This window comes from Pan paniscus, chromosome 4 (genome assembly GCF_029289425.2).
Source record: "Pan paniscus chromosome 4, NHGRI_mPanPan1-v2.0_pri, whole genome shotgun sequence".
Lineage (NCBI taxonomy): Eukaryota > Metazoa > Chordata > Mammalia > Primates > Hominidae > Pan > Pan paniscus.
Genome location: NC_073253.2, coordinates 54,880,559 through 54,896,149, shown reverse-complemented (window position 1 = coordinate 54,896,149; position 15,591 = coordinate 54,880,559). Strand labels below are relative to the sequence as shown.

Here is a 15,591-nt window from a genome sequence, read left to right as displayed (position 1 = left end):
CTTCCATGAGTTTATCCTATATCTTCTCTATCTGCTGTCTGCTTCCCACTAAGGTTTTATCCCTCCATCCCACCTCCAAATCCTTTACAGCTCAGATTCTCAGATCTGCTTTAGTCACTTGGTCTCCTCATCCCACTGACCCTATTATCCTTCTGTGCACATGTTAGAGGGCACACGCTCCTCCTAGGAACTAGGGCCAGGTCAGTTATGCTCCCATCCTGACATGACCTAGAGAACAAAAAAGGCAAAACGAGGTACTGTAGGATTCCTCTCTAGGAATTATACTTTGCTGAAATTGCTCTTGCTATTTTGGAATCTAGTGCTCACTAAATACATTTTTAAAATATTATTTGGATATATTTTGAAAATACAACCAGAGGTCGGGCACAGTGGCTTACGCCTGTAATCCCAACACTTTGGGGGGCCAAGGTGGGCAGATTACGAGGTCAGGAGTTCGAGACCAGCCTGGCCAACATAGTGAAACCCTGTCTCTACTAAAAATACAAAAAATTAGCCAGGCGTGGTGGCAGGCGCCTGTAATCCCAGCTGCTTGGGAAGCTGAGGCAGGAGAATTGCTTGAACCTGGGAGGAGAAGGTTGCAGTGAGCCTAGATCACGCCATTGCACTCCAGTCCAGGCAACAGTGCAAGACTCTAACTCAAGGAAAAAAAAAAAAAAGAGAGAAAATACAACCAGAGAATAAACACTTGTTCTTCTATCTCTCCATCTTCCCCACCAATACAACATCCAGAAAATAGTCATCTTTACATTTATTTAGAAGCACATAGATCTTATAAAAGTTTAACTGAGCATTAGGTTTTCATCTTTAAAAATATTCTGAGGCTGGGTGCACTGGCTCATGCACTTTGGGAGGCCAAGGCAGGAGGATCACTTGAGCCCAGGAGTTTGAGACCAGCCTGGGTAACATAGTGAGACCCTGTCTCTACAAAAAAAAAAAAAAAAAGTTAAATTAAATTAAAAAACAGAAAAGCCGGTCTGGTGGCACATGCCTGTGGCTCCATCCACTCAGGAGGCTGAGGTGGGAGGATGGCTTGAGCCAGGGAGATCAAGGCTGCAGTAAGCCATGATGGCGCCACTGCACTCCAGCCTGGTTGACAAGGTGAGAACTTGTCTCCAAAAACAAAACAAAACAAAAAACGTTTTGACATGTAGAATACTGTTTCTGGGACTAAATTAGAGATTTAAGGTTTGAGGTATGAGAAAATACCTGGAATCATGCCTTACATTAGAAGGTAAGGTAAATATTGGTGTTTCCCAATGAGTTGTAGTCAGATTGTTCATATGTATCAAACAGACAATATACTGAAATATTTAAAAATAAGGCTAAATAGCAACAAGTAATTTTTCCCATGAATTCTACTTTTTTTTTTTTTTTTTTTTTTTTTGAGATGGAGTCTCACTCAGTCGCCCAGACTGGAGTGCAGTGGCGCCATCTCCATTCACTGCAACCTCTACCTCCTGGGTTCAAGTGATTCTCCTGCTCAGCCTCCTGAGTAGCTGAGATTACAGACATGCACCACCACACCTGGCTAATTTTTTAGTACAGGCCAGGTTTTGCCATGTTGGCCAGGCTGGTCTCAAACTTCTGGCCTCATGTGATCCACCTGCCTCGACCTCCCAAAGTGCTGGGATTACAGGTGTGAGCCACCACGCCCAGCTGAATTCTACTTTTTTTTTTTTTTTTTTTTTTTGAGACAGAGTCTTGCTCTGTCACCCAGGCTGGAGTGCAGTGGCACGATCTTGGCTCACTGCAACCTCTGCCTCCTGGGTTCAAGTGATTCTCCTGCTCAGCCTCCCGAGTAGCTGAGATTACAGACATGCACCACCACACCTGGCTAATTTTTGTATTTTTAGGAGAGACGGGATTTCACCATGATGGCCAGCTAGTCTTTAACTCCTGACCGCGTGATCTGCTCTCCTCGGCCTCCCAAAGTGCTGGGATTACAGGCTTGAGGCACCACACCTGGCTGCTGAAATTCTACTTTTGAAAGAACAAATTCCCCTTCTGTAGGGACTGATGATTCAGTCTGTAATGATGCATGCTCTTCATCTTTTTGTCTTTTCTTCTATATATCCTTTAGGCATTCTACTGTATTAACACTAGATAGAAAAATTAAGATTTAGGCCCAAACATTATCTTCTGGCATAAAGTAAACAAATCTTTTCCTGATGTACAATAAATAAACAGACATATTTCTAGTAGAAGATTCCTTATGATTTATCAAAACCCAATTATCACTTACCCTTATGGAGATCTTAGATCTTAGAAACCATACTGACAATATAAGATTAAGAAAACAACAGAAAATCAAAATATATACCAAGGATAATGTTAATAGGTTTCATTCTTATCACAGCATACTGTTGAAACTTACTTGAAATATTTTTTTAAAAAAGATATAAGAGGACAAGTGTTTAGTTTTTAACAAGGGAGGGGACTAGTCAACAAATATTGATTACCTAATTTATGAACAGCTCTGGCCAAAGTGGTCAAAAAAAAAAAATTAGGACTTTAGTTTTCCTAAACCTATCTTAACTTTTAACAGAATTATAGCTTTGTTCAATCTTTACAGTCTTTAGCCTCTTTTGTGAAATGGGTTTCCTTGTAAATAATAAAATGACACCTATATATATTTAAAGCACTCATGAAATAATTTTATCTCTTTATTAAAAACTGTGATAACCCTTCCAATTTTGAAATTTATTGTCTTCCTAAATTCTTGCTACAAAGCCTATCATTAATGTCGCAGTTCATTTTTTCCCTAAAGATTGAAAAAAAACACTAACAAATATAAAGTCTTTATGGTCAAAGAATGTACTCCTTTTATAAAACTTGGAGTTGATGTAAAGGCACAGACAACACAAGTTACCTTAATAATAAATGCACTTTTCTTTGTAATTTTGGGTAATTCAGTGTGATTTATAATTCTTTTAAAAGACACACAATCACTTGTATTTTTGCATGGTTCTTTTTTTCCTAATTTCCCACTATAGTGAAATATCTGTTTTTCCTTCTCTATTGGGTTTGGATTGGAATGATCAGGTAGAATTAAATGTAAAATAACAAAAGGAAAATACTTTATAGATCTTCTCAAAATACTTTGAAGGGTATAATCTCTTTAAGATGGCTTTATTCATATTTAAGCCAAAAACAAAAAGCAACCAAAACACTGCTGTTTATACAAAAAGCAGCTTCGAAATCAGCCAGTTATTTTCTGAAATGGAGATGGCAGACATTAGCCTGCACTTACTCCAATATGGCAGCCGCATCTTTGCCTCTTTGCTATGGACACATCCCCAGCAGGCCTGTACTTTCTACTCTCCAGACCTGTTTATGACAGGCCAAGGTGTTTCCTATTATGGTGCCTATGGCTGCACAGTGCACTGCTTGTCAGTAATAAAAGCCAGAGGCTGTCCCTATAGGGATTACAGTGCAGCAGACCAGAGATGCTGATGGGAATGCAAGCATGCCCTAGGCAAACATTGCAGAATACTCTCTGACAGGCAAAAGCCAACAAACACATCCTTTCTTCCCAGACTAGCAGGGAAAGTATTCAGTTATGTCATTTTCACTTGGAACAAACTAATAAGAAGAATGTTATTGCTAAAATAGGTAGAGACGAGAAAGAGCAGTTTATGACCATGAATATGGCCTCTATGGTTTTTGCCTGTGCACTACAAACTTTTAATTTAAATGAGATGAGATTGATCCCGCATATACTATGATAAAATTTCTGAGACATGAGTATCTAAAAGCAGAACTGAGATTAAGTGAGAAATGCTCAGGATTCCTGTCACTGAAAGAAAAAGAAAAAAACCTTTCTTGAAAGGCACGAAGTAGAATGCTCAGACTCTCCATCTACCAATACAAGGTAGAAACAGCATTTGCATTAACCAACATCATGCATTCTTGTACTAATTTATGTGACTAACTACAAAATGTTATATTGACACTCACTGTGTAGGGTGTCAGGATGGCCAAGTGGTGTAAGGCACCAGACACTCACTGGGTTGGGCTAAAAACACCGTAGAAGACCTCATCAGAACAATAAAACAGAGACACAAAATATTGTACTAAGAGTTAAGAGAATTACAAATAAAAGTTCTGTGGAAAGTCAAAGGTATCCAATTAGGAGAGCCTGAGGTGGGAGACATAGGACACCCCAGATATAGGATGGGAAGAAGATGGGATTTAAAAAAAAAGGCTTTATAAAGGATGTAACATTCCAGATAGGCCTTAAAAGATGGCTTCGATCTTTTAAATAAAACTTTTTGTTTTAGAACAGATCTAGATTTACAGAAAACTTGTGTAGACATTACAGATAATTCCTATATACTCTACACTGTTTCCCATTTTTAATGTCTGACTTTAGTATGGCACATTTGTCACAATTATTGAACCAATACTGATACATTATTATTAAACAAAGTCCATACTTCATTCAGATTTCCTTAGTTTTCACATAATTTCCTTTTTTCTGTTCTGGATCCCATCCAGGATACCACATAATATTTAGTCCTCATGTCTCCTGAGGCTCTTCTTGGCTGTAGGTATCTCAGGTTTTCCTTGTTTTTGATAACCTTGACAGTTTTGAGGAGTACTGGTCAAATACTGGTCAAGTTTCGAGGGTAGAATGTCCCTCAACTGAGATCTGTCTGGTATTTCCCTCATGATTACACTGGGGTTATATGTTTTCAGTAGGGAAACCACAGATTAAAAGTGCCATTTTCATCAGATCATATCGAGGGTACATATTATCACTTATCACTGTCAATGTTGACCTTGATAACCTAGCTGAAGTAGTGATAGGTTTCTCCACTACAGTTTCTTTTTTTTCCCTTTCTACACTGTACTGTTTAGAAGGAAGTCAATATGCACAGCTCACACTTACGGTGGTAGGGGGTTATGTTCTCCCTCCTTGAGAGTAGAGTATCTATAGAAACTATTGGGAATTCCGCACAGGAGGAGATTTGTCTATTCTCCCCCACTTAGGTATTTATTTAATAAATTGTATCAATATGGGTTTATGGATATTTATTTTACCCTTTGGGATATAATCCAATACTATATTATTTTCTTGCTCAAATTGTTCTAGCTTTGGCCATTGGGAGCTCTTTCAGTTTGCTCTTGCAACTCTTCGGTATATTCCCACGGGTGTAGGGTTCCGTTTGTTTGAGCAGGTCCTTACTTTTTGGCACTACAAGATGCTCCAGGCTCATCTTACATATTTCCTTCCTGAGTCCCTAGAAATCAGCTATTTTTTTTCAAAGAGTCTTGGTTCCTTTTACCAGAGAATGGTATTAGAAACCAAAATGAGGGTGCTAAGTGTGCTCATTGCTACTGGGGTATGGTTGCTTCTAGACCCTCTCGGCTGATAGAGCAAGGAAATATTTGTGTGTATACTAGATGGTAAGATGTTGAGAGGTAGAATGGAGAGTTACCTTCTTAATATACTTTTCTTAATATTAAATATTAATAAGATATTGTGTGCCTGGGTTACTTTCAGTCTTATGCAGAGGAAGAACGTATGTACATTCATTTATGAAAAACACTGGCTAGACTATTCTTCTGCACTTCATTATGCATTTCTGCTAGAAAAAGCTCAGAGATTTTCAGATATTCTGACAAAAATCTCAGGCTTGCTTGATGAGCTATACTGTAAAATTACAGAAGGAAACAAAGGGCAAACTCCTTGAAGGATGAAAATAAAGGAATAAAACATATAAAACACCACCAAAAAAAGTGATTAATGGGGGAGAAGAGTAAATAAAACATTATAATAGTCCTCTTTGGTTAGTATCAATATTATTAGGTCACTTTATCAAAAGGATAGAAATCAGGATGGCAGACACCCTTCTCTAACCCTCACCCCCCAAAATAATAAAATAAAAACTAATGTTACTCCTTCACATATGGAAATGAATGAGTTCTACTGAGTATCTAGTATGATTTCTGACTCAGTCGAGACAATTCCCATCTTTTAATTCATTAAATCACCACAGCAACTATTTAACAGATAAGAAAACTGAAGCACAGAAGGCAACGTGGCCCAATTTACGTTTGGTAAAAGGCAGAGAATGAATCCAATTCAGGCAGGCTGTCTATAGTAGGGTGCTCTAAATCCATGGACCATTCTGCCTAAGGAATGAATATTTTATGAATTGGAGTATTTCTGCTGAAGAAATTTGCCATTTTCTCCTCTAGTGGAGAAATCCAACTGAGGTTAAAGAAAGAAAAATGTTGATTGTTTAAAACAATAAATTAGTCTCTAAATTGTTCTTGCAGCTGATTTAGACTAGTGTGTCCAAAAGTATGCCCAGTGTTAGTAAATGGTAGGCAAAATGCTTTAAGGTGGTGCAAGATGAATGTTTTCTCATTTTGTTATTTATTAATTTTAGAAAAAATACAGAAAAAATATAACTTGAACATCAAACCTATGATTTCATGTATACCATTACTTAAGATGAGGCACTCGGGTGAGTATTTAGATTTAACAATAAGTTGCTCTTAGCATTTCTATACTTTGACAATAAATTATCCAAAAAAGAAATTAAGAAAATAATCCCATTTGCAATAGCATCAAAAAAATACTTAGGAGCAGCCAGGCGCGGTGGCTCACGCCTGTAATCCCAGCACTTTGGGAGGCCGAGGCGGGCGGATCATGAGGTCAGGAGATCGAGACCATCCTGGCTAACACGGTGAAACCCCGTCTCTACTTAAAAATACAAAAAAAAAAAAAGGCAGGTGTGGTGGCAGGCGCCTGTAGTCTCAGCTAATTGGGAGGCTGAGGCAGGGGAATGGCATGAACCCGGGAGGTGGAGCTTGCAGTGAGCCGAGATCGCGCCACTGCACTCTAGCCTGGGCAACAGAGCGAGACTCCATCTCAAAAAAAAAAAAAAAATACTTAGGAGCAAATCTAACCAACGAGGTGAAAGATCTATACACTGGAAACTACAAGACATTGATTTAAAAAACTGAAGAAGACAGAAATAAATGAAAAGATATCCCATGTTCATGCACTGAAAGAATTAGTAATGTTAAAATGTCCACACTATCCAAAGCCATCTATAGATTCAATGCAGTTCCTCTATTGATTCAATGCAATTCCTGTCAAAATTCCAATGTCTTTTTTTTTCACAGAAATAGAGAAAAAAATCTTAAAATTTATATGAACCAAAAAAAGACCTGATAGCCAAAGCAATCTTGAACAAAAAGAACAAAGCTGCAGGCATCATATTCCCTCATTTCAAAATATATTATAAAGCTACTGTAATCAAAACAGGATGTTACTGACATAAAAACAAACATCAACCAATGGAACAGGATAGAAAGCCCAGAAGTAAATCCAAGTATTTACAGTCAATTGATTTTTGACAAAGTGTCCAAGAACACACAATGGAGAGAGGACAGTCTCTTCAAATAGTGTTGGGAAAACTGGATGTCCACCTGCAGAAGAAAGAAACTGTACTCTTATCTCACACTCCATATAAAAATCAACTCAAAAGAGATATAAAGGCTTAAACATAAGACCTGAAACTGTAAAGCTACTAGAAGAAAATATAAGGGAAAATCTCCACAACAGTGGTCTGGGCAATGATTTCTTGGATAGGACTCCAAAAGCACAGGCAACTAAAACAAAAATAGACAAATAGGACTACATTAAACCAAAAAGTACCTGCACAAGCAACCAACTAATAGAGTGAAAAGACAACCCATGGATCAGGAGAAAATATCTGCAAACCATACATCTGATAAGAGGCTAATATTCAAAATATATAAAAAATTGAAACAACCAAATAGTAAGAAAACAAATCGATTAAAATTAGGCAAAGGATCTGAATAGACACACTTTCCTCAAAAAAGAAATATGAATGGCCAACAGAGATACAAAGAAAACAAAACAACAACAACAAAAAAACAATGCTCCCCAGCCCTGCACAGTGGCTCATGCCTGTAATCCCAGTGCTTTGGGAGGCTGAGGCAGGAGATCATTTGAGGCCAGGAATTCTAGACAAGCCTGGGCAAAATAGCAAGACCCTCTCTATATGAAAAAATAAAAAGCCAGGTATGGTGGCACACACCTGTAGTCCTAGCTACTTGGGAGGCTGAGGCAGGATCACTGAGCCCGAGAATGTGAGGTTACAGTGAGACATGATCACGCCACTGCACTCCAGCCTGAACAAAAGAGCAAGACCCGTCTCAAAAACAAACAAACAAAAATTCAACAATATCTCTAATTCTCAGGGAAATGCAATTAAAACCACAATGAGCTATCACCTCTTGCCTGTTAGAATGACTATTTTCCTTTTTTTTCTCTTCAACTTTTAAGTTCAGGGGTACATGTGCAGGATGTGCAGGTTTGTTACATAGGTAAACATGTGCCATGTTTGCTTCACGTATCATCCCATCACCTAGGTACTAAGCCCAGCATCCACTAGCCATTCTTCCTGATGCTCTCCCTGCACCCATCCCACCCCCCAACAGACCCCAGTATGTGTTGCTCTCCACCATGTAGAATGGCTATGTTCAAACAGATGAATGATAACAAGTGTTGGCAAGGATGTGGAGAAAAGGGAGCCCTTCTACACTGTTGGTGGGAATGTAAATTAGAACCACCATTATTGAAAATAGTATGAAGGTTCCTCAAAAATCTAAAAATAGAACTACCATAAAATCCAACAATCCTACTTCTAGGTATACACCCAAAGGAACTGAAATTGGTACATCAAAAAGATATTTGCACTCCCATATTCATTTCAGCTTTATTTATAACAGCCAAGATATGGAAGCAATCTAAGTGTTCATCAAGTGTTCATAAAGAAAATGTGATATATATATATATATATATATATATATATATATAAAGATTATACAGGCCGGGCGCAGTGGCTCAGATCTGTAATCCCAGCACTTTGGGAGGCCGAGGCGGGCAGATCACAAGGTCAGGAGATCGAGACCATCCTGGCTAACACAGTAAAACCCCATCTCTACTTAAAAATACAAAAAATTAGTGGGGCGTGGTAGCGGGTGCCTGTAGTCCCAGCTACTCAGGAGGCTGAGGCAGGAGAATGGCATGAACCTGGGAGGTGGAGCTTGCAGTGAGCCGAGATCACGCCACTGCACTCCAGCCTGGGCTACAAAGCAAGACTCCACCTCAAAAAAAAAAAAAAGATTATACAGCCTTATAAAAGAAAGAAATTCTGTCATTCACAACATCATGGAATGGAACTAGAGGACATTATGCTAAGTGAGGTAAGTCAGGCACAGAAAGACAAATATTGTCTTTATTAAATGATCTCACTTTATGGGGAATCTAAAAAAGTCGATCTCAGAAACAGAGAGTAGAAAGGTGGGTTACCAGAGGCTGTAGAGGAGGAGGGAGAGAGAAATGGAAGATGTCAATCAAACAGTACAAAATTTCAGTTAGATTGGAGGAATAAGTTTTAGTGATCTATTGCACTGCATGGAGACCCCAGTAAATAATAACGTATTATATGTTTTACAATTTCTAAAATAGATTTTTGACATTCTCATCACAAAAAGATAAATTGGTGAGGTAATATAGATATGTTAATTAGCTTTACTAAATCTTTCTATGATGTATACATTTTAAAAATCACATTATACCCAAGAAATATATACAATTAATATTTGTCAATTAAGAATAATTGACAAATAAATTTTAAAGATTAATAAAAAAATACATTAAGTTAAAACATTCAACATATAATAGCAGATATGAATGTACACAGAAATGACAAAATCCCAGCACTGTGGGAGGCCGAGGAGGGAGGATCACGAGGTCAAGAGATCGAGACCATCCTGGCCAACATGGTGAAACCCCATCTCTACTCAAAATACAAAAATTAGCTGGGCATGGTGGCATGCGCCTGTAGTCCAGCTACTCGGGAGGCTGAGGCAGGAGAATTGCTTGAACTTGGGAGGCGGAGGTTGCAGTGAGCTGAGATCGTGCCACTGTACTCCAGCCTGGTGACAGAGCGAGACTCTGTCTCAAAAATGACAAAGTTTGAGCAACATTAATTTAGACTGTAAATTCTTAAAGAATAGAAAAGTCATGTTTTTCTTCTAAGAAATATTATGTTATGTTTTTACATTGCAAGAAATATGTGACACAGAGTTTTTCTTAATATCTCTTTTTTAATATATTCTAGACAGGCAAGCACATGCAATTTATTGAGCACCCAGTGTGTGCTAATGCACCAAACTGAGCTTTACATACATTATAGCTAATGGTTTCAATAACTTTTTCATTTTATTTTCCCCTTTCATTATCCCCACTTATAAATGAAAAAACTGAGCTCCAGAGCGGTAAGGCCTATTGCCCAAAATATTAGATAGGAAACGACAGAGGTGGAATTTGAAACCAAGTTTGCCTAATGAAAAACATTTATGTTCTTTTCACCGTACAAAGCTGCTGTAAGTATCACTGGTGCCTACTCCAGGCCAGGGAGTAAATATCATTCATCCTTATCACATACAAAGTATAACAAAACAAAAACAAGAAGCTCTGAATACTAAATAATAATAATAAATACTTTATAAAAGATAAACTATTCTCTAAGAGTAAAAGATACTAAACCTATTGTCATTGTAGTTGGTCACTGAATTTAACTAATTTCCTAATGGACACAGCAGAATTGTTTGTTGTTTAAGCAAATATCAAGGCATACCCCCTCATCCCTGTTACAGGGAACAAAAAAAGTCTTCTTCAAATGCCTTTCAAAACTAATGTGAATATTAAAATAAAGTGCTACTGATCTCTCTACATTCTAGAAAGATCTCAGACTAACAGTGTCAATTAAACTATTACAACAAATAGCCATGTAAAAACTGCTCCCCTACTAGAGCTACGCTATCAATCATAAAATTAACTCCAGCAATCTACAGTTCTAGAAAAAGAGTTGGTCCCTCCTGCTGAAAAAGAGAAAACCAAACCCTACATATTTTGTGAATCCACTGAAAATAATGACATAAACAGCACTGCACATCCATCATGTATTTATATCTTAAGTGATAGCTAAAATCTATGTAACTATCGCAGAAATCTTCTTAAACTGAACAAAAGCATTATCTATCATCCTTTCTCTCTAGAAAAAATCTATCCATAACATTAGAAAAAATACTTCTTTTATCATGGCCAATCCTTATGTTTCGGAATTTTTTTCGAAAACGTAGACAGTTCATAATGCTCTCAGACAGAAGTTACCACTACTACCCCAAATATTAAGTCAAAATGTAACTGAAAAAAAGAAATTTATCTAGTAATGATTAATTTATTGAATAATTAAAAATTAGGAGTTTTTGATAATTAAATGTTGGGAATAATTAAACTTTCACTAAATACTGGCACAGGAACTGAACGGATGACAACAGAGACAAGTTAAGATTTGTTTTAATCCTAAGTTTTATGCTAAGGTAACATCAAGGGCTCTACTTTTCAGTGAAAGAAAAATTTCCTTTAAAATTGTTTCCCTCTTCCATTATTACTTAAAAGCAAAGAAAGTATTTTTTCTAACAGTGATTATGGGATTCTCAATCTTTCATATTAACTTTAAGGTACTACATGTAAGCTACATAAATCTTTCCCAAATCTACCTTTATTGAGTAGATGAAAAAGCAGATATCGAACTCAAAACATCTAAATGTTGATTTTCTATAATTATAGAAGATATTTTCTTTTGAAATTTAAAGTTTGTATTTAGGCATATTAACACTTTTTTAATCTAAGATTTAATATGTTAATGTAGAAAACAACTGAGGCTATTTTCTCTCTATAAAACTAACATGCCTTATCCAATTAACTTAGTTTCCTTCTTAGCAAAAGTTTAACATTTGTATCTGTTAAGTTACATTGTAGTTGCATAATGTGGAAATATCTTAAGATTTAGCCACTTTTATGAAGATCCTATATTTATTATAACACCCCTCTTGCCCAGAAGAAAATACATCAACAAAAAGTCCTACTATATGTTCTGCATTGACTATTACAAAGCAGTAGGGGGAGCAGCCAGAGAAAGCTCTGAGACAAAGCACCCAGCAAAGCAATTTAATTTATAGGCAACAGAAACATGCTAGAGAGGTTTGCCAAAAGCCAAATACACAAAATAAATTCCATAAAGAAGTCATGACCACATTTGTAAAGCTGGCCTAAGTACATTTGGAATGAAGTATAGAAAAATCTGAAGTCTCTTAGAAAGGGTCTGGATTCTAACTTCAAGACAGACTTTCAGCTTGAAACACAGTCATTTCCAGCCATGCCAAACCTCAAACTGCCCCCAAAATTAGAGAGCAGAAACAAAATACATTTTTATAGTGATATGTCTTGGGAATAACTCAAAATGATTTCGTTTTCTCCTTTGAACCTCACTGAACTTACAGGGAAGGCCTGGTGAAATGTGCATTATTAGGTCACAAGAGGATAACGTTACAGGGTTCCATAGCATAATCCTTGAAAGCCCTGAGGCCCAGGCCGCTGTCCTGCTCTCCTCTCCACTGACTCCCATCCTCGATATACTTTCCATGAGAGAAAGGTAACCAAAAACATGGTGAAACTATTCTGCTTAAAAGGTGTTTTACTGAAAAGGCACATTGACCACTAACCCTTATTACATTTCACATGTTCTAAAAATTAGTAAGGTCTGCATTTTCAGTTTTAGAGTAAAACAGGAAAAGTACTTAGTTAGCTCTTCTGTCTGGCATTCTGTAACTGGAATTTAAGAAAAGCCTAAACTTCTAATTAGAACTTCAGAATGTTCATGTCTGTATTATACCACAAAAACTGTAAATATAATTTAAGCATTTTTATGATACAGAAATGTGTGCTATAGACAGTTATCTAAGAATTATAAAAATCCATCAAACTTGAAATGTCTGGTATAAATTACAACCGAATGGTAAAAACACATTTTAGCCATGTAGGCAACCAATGAAGTTTGACCTAAAACCCAAATAATAGCAATAACAACAGATACAGTGCCTACTATTGTCAGATACTATATTAGCTAGCTCTTTTTTATATATTCTTTTGAACTCTTACACTGACCTTTCAAGATAGTTATTATGGTGCCCATTTTATGCTAAGGAAACTGAAGCTAAAAAAAATTGAAGTCATTTCTCTAATGTAACTCCATTAGCAAGAAACAAAACCATAATTCAACTTCCAGGTTTGCCTGCCTCCAAAGCTTTGAGACCTCACTAAAATTACCCTCAATTGTAGCAATGAGGTTCCAAAGGAAATCTGTACAAATCTCAGGCAGATTAATGTGCTTATAAGGGTAAATGCTGTAGATTTAATCACTCAAATTAAATGCCATCTGGAATCTCTTACCCTACTTGGTACAAGCATCCTACATGTGTTACAGCCAACCCTAGCCTTGGCCAAGAATTCAATAATTTTCCTGCTTCAATGCCATCAACAAGCAAGAAACATATATAATACCAATACAGGAAATACAGCTAGTTGCTCCTAGGGCATCATTTAAAAGCTGCTAATTGGCTAAGATGCCTTTTATTGAGAAGTCTAAGAAACAGAAATAATGTGTTAACCCAGTTTGTTAAATGGGTTTGAGGAATCAGTTTCCTCCTTCCTAACACCTAAATCCATCTCCATAATAAGTATTCTCTATCACCATTTAAAAATCCTGATCTCTTACTAGTGTTTTTATTGTGCTTTTCAATCGATTAGAGTAAATTTTTTAAAACCTCAAGAGAGAACACAGAAAACTGTCATAATTTTTCAAAGGCTAAAGGAGAATAAACTGAAAATATCAGTTTGAACACGTGTATGTAAAAAGAATGGATGGTAATAAAACTAACAACTGAAAAGCAATGTTTCTGACTCATTCATTCATACTCAAGAAATATCAAATAACTGAGTGGAGATGATGCAAGCTGTACACATTTCCAGTTCAGACTGAAGGTGTGGCAACACTCACAGGGGCCTTCCGATCAGCTGCTCCAACTCAGTTTACAGCTTTTGTGGATGTGGCTTATTCATGCCCTTATTATCAAGAAGAAGGGTAACTTTACAACCTTTAGCAAGAGCTTTTTTTTTCTTTTTATGCTAACCCTTTTTTGTCTATAAAAGTCATGTAAGCTTAGCACTGATTTAGAAATAAATAAGTTAAAGAAGACACGAATGGCTTGGACATTAAAAGTTTAAGCAACAGCTTAAGCTGAGCTAAGTTTAATGTTAAAAATTAGTGTGACGGCAATAATTTTTCAATTCAGCTCTGTCGTGGGCTAGGAAAAAATATCCTAATTTTTCAGCCACAAGACATAAACATTGCTAGAATGACTACATTTTGAAAAAATTATCTTCTCACTTTACCTAGATTTCATTTTAACCAAACAGACCAACCTCTCCTATTAAACCTGTAAATTAACTCAAAGTCTAATCTGGGGCCTTCATAATAAAGATTTTTTTTAAAAATCCCTGTCTTATCTGGTGCCTTTAAAAGAAAAGAATCATTTTAGGCAAGTATTATGACCTAAAAAATTTTTAAATCTTAACGTATAGATTAATTCCTTGACAGCTGAAGTCATTTACAATACATTATTAAATTTCACATTCAGTTTTAAATCCAAACATAGATCTGAACATTAAGAATATGGATTTTAGGGAAAGTAACTAGCTGCTCAAATTCATTTAGCTGAAAAACTACTGTTGAATCACCTTGAAAACATACACTAATGCTTGCACATTGCTAAGTGGCTTTTGATTCTGCTCTTCCTTTTCTTACACAGAATCAACCACACAATAGAATTAAGAACTCAGGCCCATGGCAAAGTGCTCCCATTTAACAGTTAGGACACTGGACATATTCAGCATATGTCTACTGCTATTGAGAATCAAATTATGAAAACAAACTATATTTTATAAAACTAAGAATTTGTTACTCAAATGAGAATAAAGGTGCCTAATGCCACAGCAGGGGGTAAAAGTCCCAGTAAGAGAGCAATAATTGGTCATTCTGATGAGGAGCTGTGCCAAATTTAGAAATGAGGCACAAATGACAAAAAAATTGATCATCAGTGTGGACATGGGTAGGTCAGTGTGCATATGGGTAGGTTAGTATCTGCTGGCCGTGTCTACAGAGCCCCTTTTATTTATTTGAAGCCAACTTTTCACTTGACAATGCTACCTACAAAAGCACTGTTAATAGATAAGACAATCAAGTGGCTGTTATGCGGTGGCCTTTTTGTAAAAACTGCATGAGAACAGGTGGGATAAAAACCATAGAAAGGTAGAAAAAAAAAGCATCACTCATTGAAAGATATGTGCACATAGATGAACTGTAAGATAATATAACCTTCTTGACCTTGTAAATAGGTAGCCAAAAATACTTAAATATCTTGAAGAGGCAACTATTACTAATTGTCTCACAACATTACCAGTCCTTACTGGCTGAATCCTTCAGCCATCTGCATACGACATGCACAGGCAAATAGCCACTAAAAACATACACAATTCCAATTATCTCCTTGCATAACTAAAGACAAAAAGAACAGGAAATCCAAAAAATACAGCAAAACTGAAAACACTATACC

At 36.6% G+C, this 15,591-nt stretch overlaps 1 protein-coding gene across 6 annotated transcripts in view; it reads right to left on the bottom strand.

The window, feature by feature from the left end:
* The window catches only part of PDE4D (phosphodiesterase 4D), a 1,528,950-nt gene that overhangs the window by 53,489 nt on the left and 1,459,870 nt on the right, over positions 1 to 15,591 (bottom strand). The gene's annotated exons all lie outside the window — the stretch shown is intronic.